This window comes from Rhinoraja longicauda, chromosome 40 (genome assembly GCF_053455715.1).
Source record: "Rhinoraja longicauda isolate Sanriku21f chromosome 40, sRhiLon1.1, whole genome shotgun sequence".
In the NCBI taxonomy this organism is placed as follows: Eukaryota; Metazoa; Chordata; class Chondrichthyes; order Rajiformes; family Arhynchobatidae; genus Rhinoraja; species Rhinoraja longicauda.
The window spans coordinates 8,941,141-8,948,225 of NC_135992.1; the positions used below are offsets into that span (position 1 = coordinate 8,941,141).

The window sequence follows — 7,085 nt, forward strand, 5'->3', positions numbered from 1 at the left end:
ATATGTTGAAAGAATGGAGCGACTAGGCTTGTATACACTGGAATTTAGAAGGATGAGAGGGGATCTTATCGAAACGTATAAGATTGTTAAGGGGTTGGACACGTTAGAGGCAGGAAACATGTTCCCAATGTTGGGGGAGTCCAGAACAAGGGGCCACAGTTTAAGAATAAACTGTGGCCCCCTTAAACAGTTTAAGAATAGGCCATTTAGAACGGAGATGAAGAAAAACTTTTTCAGAGAGTTGTGAATCTGTGGAGGTCAATTCTCTGAATGCATTCAAGAGAGAGCTAGATAGAGCTCTTAAGGATAGCGGAGTCAGGGGGTATGGGGAGAAGGCAGGAACGGGGTACTGATTGAGAATGATCAGCCATGATCACATTGAATGGCGGTGCTGGCTCGAAGGGCCGAATGGCCTACTCCTGCACCTATCGTCTATTGTCTAACTGGGACTGACACTAAAATGCGTTCTGCACTTCCAGCAAAGAAAAAACAAATCATAATTAGCCAGGATTTCAGCTTCTAATAACGGTTGTGTGCACAGATCTCAATTGAATCTACAAATACTCAGCAGAAGTTCATGTGCGCATAACTGGCATTCAGCCAGATGACTGGAGTATGGCTGACATCTGAGGAAACCAATATAGAAAAAAATACCTTGCCCTATTAAGTACATCAGTTTATTTTTGATGAGTAAAATGAATCATGTTCTTGGAGAGTTATGCATCTTAGGTCAGTTATTTGTGTGCTTACATACAGAGGAGGAACAGTAGGAAAATAACTGCAGATGCTGGTACAAATCGAAGGTATCACAAAATGCTGGAGTAACTCAGCGGGTCAGGCAGCATCTCTGGAGAGAAGGAATTGGTGACGTTTCGGGTCGAGACCCTTCTTCAGACTGATTATTAGTGGCCCTCCAGGCCACCGAAGAAAGGTCTCAACCCAAAACGTCACCCATTCCTTCTCTCCAGAGATGCTGCCTGACCCGCTGAGTTACTCCAGCATTTTGTGATACCCACAGAGGAGGAATGGTGGATAACCACGAGACATTACATTCAATATTTAGGGCAACAAAGTCATGGACTGCTCTGGTATTATTTGTCGCAGGTACGCCCATTTTCCTCATCAAAACGGCGAGCTAATTCCTTTTCCCAAGGCGCTTGCTGCAACATTGTTCTTAAAGTCCTCAGATGTCAGCCATCGCAGATGAGATTCACTCCGTTAAAGTAAATCTCTCATGCATTCTTTTCATCTCCTTGATATTCATTGTCAATCACTTCTTTCATCTGTGGAATTCACTGCCTCAGAAGGCAGTGGAGGCCAATTCTCTGAATGCATTCAAGAGAGAGCTAGATAGAGCTCTTAAGGATAGCGGAGTCAGGGGGTATGGGGAGAAGGCAGGAACGGGGTATTGATTGAGAATGATCAGCCATGATCACATTGAATGGCGGTGAAAGAAGGGTCTGAAGAAGGGTCTCGACCCGAAATGTCACCCATTCCTTCTCTCCCGAGATGCTGCCTGACCTGCTGAGTTACTCCAGCATTTTGTGAATAAATACCTTCGATTTGTACCAGCATCTGCAGTTATTTTCTTATACACATTGAATGGTGGTGCTGCCTCGAAGGGCTGAATGGCCTACTCCTGCATTAATTGTCTATCTCCTTGATGCTCCTTGCCAATTTTACTTGTTACAAGAGCTTGTAATTATCGAAGGCCTTTTGTTAAGACGTCCCAGGGTTTATATTTAATCAATCTAAATAGTCAACACTAAGCCAAAGAGATACTGGGAGTCCAAAAGCTCAATTAAAATAGTAACTTTCACAAAAGGAGCCTGGAAGAAATGTCAGAAGTGAAGATAAGACTCAAAAAGCTGGAGAAACTCAGCGGGTCAGACAGCATCTCTGGAGAGAAGGAATAGGTGAAGTTTCGGGTCGAGACCCTTCTTCAGACTCCTTCCTACTCAAAATTGAAGAGGTTCGAGGAGGGTCTGAAGAAGGGTCTCGACCCGAAACGCCACCCATTCCTCTCCTGAGATGCTGCCTGACCCGCTGAGTTACTCCGGCATTTTGTGAAATAAATACCTTCGATTTGTACCAGCATCTGCAGATATTTTCTTACACAGGTTTGAGGAGGGAATGTTTTGCTGACACAAAACACATGCTAAGTGGTGTGCTGACTAGCTAATAACACCCATAGAACAGGAACCACAAAATGGATGGTGCCAAGCAGAATCGTGCCTCCTTCATTACTCCTTTCAGATTGAGAAACAAATATCTATTTTGCCCTCTGGAACTAATTAACAGACTGGAGGGCCACTAATAATAGTTTATTGGAAAATGAACATACATTTGCTGCTCTTCAGACTGAGAGCCCTGCTGAACATCAGAGCCTGCCTGCTCGACCAACCTGAGTGAGATTTATAAAGGAGTTGTGGAAGAAGCAAAATGCTAAAACATTAATTTAACAAATGGAATTTACGGAATATCGAGAAGCGCACAGGATAGGGAGAGGAGCAGAGAGTGGTTTTGAGTTAGCAGTAAACTTGCTGGGCAGTTTCATAGTCATACTGTTAGCTGAGCATGAGTCACCTATTAAACATCTACTGTGGGCGTGAGAGGAGCCTTTCCTTCAACTCAAATTCTAAAGCTAGTTTGTATCTGGCCTTCCTTGATATGGTTCTGGCAGGAAAAAAAGCATTTTCATTATTCCATTTTGTTTGGCAGGAATTTGCATCCTTGTGAAGAAATGTTTTAGCCTAAACTAATAAACAGCTACAGGAAATATTTAAGCCTAAATACAAACTTCGAGTTGGAGTGGACTGTTCTACCCCCTTGAACCTACCCATCATTCTATAAGATCATTACTGATCTGATTATAACATCACCTTTGCATTCGAAGGGCCGAATGGCCTCCTCCTGCACCTATTGTCTATTGTCTATTCCTACCTACCTCTGGAAACATTTCAATCATTGCTCATCTTTTGGGCGGCACGGTGGCTTAACGGTAGAGCTACTGCCTTACAGCGCCAGAGACACGGGTTCGATCCTGACCACGGGTGCTGTCAATAGTCAATAGTCGTTTATTTGTCACATACACATAAATGTGTAGTGAAATGAAACATTACCCGCAGTTGAACAATAAGACCAATAAGATTAATCAGTAAAAATGCAATAACACATACAATCACAACTAACACCAAACAAAAAGAAACATCCATCACAGTGAGTCTCCTCCAGTCCCTCCTCACTGTGATGGAAGGCCAGAATGTCTTTTTCTCTTCCCTGCCGTCTTGTCCCGCGGTCAGGCTGTTGGAGTTGCCACGTCGGGGCGGTCGGGGCTCCCGATATTGAAGCCCCCGCCGGACGGTGAAAGGTCCACGGCCTATTCCAGGCCGCGCCGGATGGTGAAAGGTCCGCGGTGGGCCGACCCAAGCCCCGCGATTCGGGGCGGGCGAACACGCTGCCTCTGCCGCTGCCGGAGCTCCCGATGTCGGCCCCCATCCAGGGGCCTGCGGGCTTCCGACGTCCACGCGGCCCACGCCGGAGCCTCCGGAGACGAGTCGCAGCCGTTCCCGCAGCATCCGCAGGCAGCCAGCGCCGCAGGTGGTGAGTCCGGGCCGCGGGCTCTGCGAACCAGAGCCCCAGGTGGTCCCAGGTGCATGGCCGGTGGTAGGCCGCAACGGGAACGGAGACACGACACAGAACAAAGGTCGCGTCTCCGTTCGGGAGAGAGAATGTTACAGTTCCCGTTCCCTCCCACCCCCCCCCCCCCAAAACATAACATACAACACTACATCATATTAAAACTACAATTCAGACAAAAACAACAAAAAACACAAAAGACAGACGGACTGCAGGCAAGCCGCAGCTGCGACGGCAGCGCTGGCTCTGCATGGAGTTTGTCCGTTCTCCCCGTGGGTTTTCCCCGGGTGCTCCAGTTTTCCCCCAAAGACATACAGGTGCGTAGGTTAATTGGTTTTGGTAAAGGTTGTAAATTGTCCCTGGTACGTAGTATAGTGCTAGTGTGGTTACTGGTCAGTGTGGACTCGGTGGGCCTGTCACCGCACTGTATCTCTAAAAGAATGAACTATCTCAACAGTATTGTTTTCATATAAATCCAAGAGCTTTTGTCCACTGGCCTCGCCTTTAACTGGGAACGTTTAGCTGTCCGTACGGAGTTTGTACGTTCTCCCCGTGGACTTTCTCCGAGTTCTTCGGTTTCCTCCCACACTCCTAAGACGTACAGGTTAGTAGGTTAATCGGCTTGGTATAAATGTAATAAAAAAATTTAATGTTTAAATTGTCCCTAGTGCAGGTTGGGTAGGGCTGAATTACGGGGATCGCTGGTCCTGTTTCTGTGCTGTAAACTAAATTTTAAACAAAGCCTATCTCCTAAGTCTAAAACTATTGAGGGCCCAGTACCAATCCCTGCAGCTTACCAGAGAAAGGCCAATTGCGTTCCTACTGACCAGTCTTCTATCCATGCCAATGTGCCAACCCATGACCCATTAGCCTTAATCCAATGCTTCAATGTTTGATGGAACACTCATCAGATGCCTTCTGGAAACCCACGGACTCCTTTATCCACAGCTCAAGCCATCCTTTCAAATTAACTCCAATGGATTGGTCAAATATCATTTCCCTTTCACGCTGATTTTGTTTTCTAATTGTCCTGCCATAACATCTTGAATAATAATAAATTACTAGACCAAGTGGACCCGTTGGGCCCAAACCTCTCCTGCATTGGTGCAGCACCCTGTCCTCTCCCCTCTGTCCTCTCCCCTCTCTCCTCAACCCCCCATTCCCCTCTCCCTTCTCCCCCACTCCCCTCTCCCTTCTCCCCCACTCCCCCTTCCCTCCCTGCTCCCCTCCCCCTCCCCTCCTTTTAAACTTTAAAATGTGAATAACTTTAAAAATATAACACCAATTTCAATAAAACTATTTGCATTATCACTAAAGTGACAATGGTGAGTAAGGTGGGCCTAAAATTGTCGTGCTATCATGTACCGATTTGGCTGAAGTTCAGTCACAAACAAGATAACAAACGAGAGTTTTAGTATATAGATATTGTTTTCCCACACAGATGTTAAGATTAAGGGCCTGAAGTTTCCTGCTTTACTTCTTCCCCAGCTTCTGCTTTGGAATAAACTGAGAAACATTCAGCATTTTACAATCTAATCTTGCCCAAGTCATCGGGAAAATATTGCAAAATTGAAAAAAAAGGCATCTATTATCTCATTTGCCATTTAGTTCTATACGCTAAAATGAAGTTCATCAAATTTATCAGTACCACTTCCTCCATGATTGTATTTTTCCCCCCAAATTCCTGCCTCCTATTCCCAGTTTACAGTTATTTTGGGAAGGCTCTAAATTGATGCGCATGCAGTTGAGCTGTAGCAACTTACAAATATGCAGCGACCTCCCCTCTCCTGGGAAGTAACTGACTGTTCCGGTTGCACGTGCATTAGGAAGAGACAGGAACAGTTCTTCTAACCTGTCTCTGCGCACTGGTTTATTAATACATTGTCCTACTTTATACTGACAGTTCTGCAAGTCAACCCACACACACAGGGAGAGCTCAGATGCAAGGCTATTTCTCCAGTGGAGAGGAAGAAAGATTTGTCACCTCGTTCCCATCTAATGACCATTTACAGAAAAGATAAATTGTTTTAAGGGGTGGCACTGTGACACAGCGGTGAAGTTGCTGTCATACAACACTTACCGCGCCAGAGACCCGGGTTCAATCCTAACTACGAGGTGCTGTCTGTACAGAGCTTGTACGTTCTCCCCGTGACCTGCGTGGGTTTTCTCCGAGATTGTCAATTTCCTCCCACGCTCCAAAGACGTACAGGTTTGTAGGTAAAATAATATAAGAAAATAACTGCAGATGCTGGTACAAATCGAAGGTATTTATTCACAAAATGCTGGAGTAACTCAGCAGGTCAGGCAGCATCTCGGGAGAGAAGGAATGGGTGACATTTCGGGTCGAGACCCTTCTTCAGTCTGAAGAAGGGTCTCGACCCGAAACGTCACCCATTCCTTCTCTCCCGAGATGCTGCCTGACCTGCTGAGTTACTCCAGCATTTTGTGAATAAATACCAGGTTTGTAGGTTAATTGGCTTGGTATAAATGTACATTGTCCCTAGTGCGTGTAGCATAGTGTTAATGTGCGGGGATCGCTGGTCGGTGCAGACTAGGTGGGCCAAAGGGCCAGTTTTCGCGCGGCACCTCTAAATTAAACAATGTAAGATACAACTGTAACAATTAACTCAAGGTCAATAACCAAGATTAAAAAATGGCTAACCTCTTCTTCAATCTGATATTACTTTGAGACAGGTTAAAAGGAAAGGCCATGATTAATAAATACCTCGATTTGTGTCAATTCAGCAGCTGCACCACAGCGAGATTGAGCAAATGTCAAATCCACATCGATGTTACCATTACCAGACTGGAGGAAAAAGAAAAGGGAAAAATGTGGTTGATAAAACAAACTGCAACTCCTTAATGTTTAGAAATGTGATTCTTCCCAAAACCAGTTTAGTTCAGTTTAGAGATGCAGTGCGGAAACAGGCCCTTCGGCCCACCGAGTCCGTGCTGACCAGCGATCCCCACACTAACACTATGCTACACACAAGGGGCAATTTACAATTTTACCAAGCTGAAAATGAGCCCATTCAACAGAGCCCAAACATGGCCCTGAATATTCTGCACCCTCAATTTTTATTGATTCCTTTTAAAACTGCTTTTTCTCCGTTCCGTAATATTTAGGATACCTGTATAGATCTCTGGTCGCTTTCTTCTCCAGCTTTGTTCCATTTTTAACGGTCAATTAATTCCGACACAAACCCTGTAAATAAAAGGGAAAAAAGTATCACCATGAATGACTCGAGTGCAAGAATGTGCCTTCATCCAAACTAAAACAGATATGGATAATATGTGATTCCACATAAGAGTCCTCCTTGAGAAGCCACTGAAAGTCCAAGACTGCAAATATATTGGGCAAAAAAAAAAGCTTAATTATGTTTAAAATTTGATTTTTCTCACAAGAAATGCAGGAAAATATTCAGAGGGAAGAGACATGCAGAACC

At 45.0% G+C, this 7,085-nt stretch overlaps 1 protein-coding gene across 2 annotated transcripts in view; it reads right to left on the bottom strand.

The window, feature by feature from the left end:
* The window catches only part of LOC144611620 (myocardin-related transcription factor A-like), a 138,248-nt gene extending 131,806 nt beyond the window's left edge, over nucleotides 1-6,442 (bottom strand). For both annotated transcript variants that reach the window (XM_078430838.1, XM_078430837.1), the window contains exon 1: nucleotides 6,365-6,442. The gene's annotated coding sequence lies outside the window, so the exon portion shown is untranslated. The remainder of the gene's footprint in view (nucleotides 1-6,364) is intronic.
* Nucleotides 6,443-7,085: the final 643 nt, after the last annotated feature.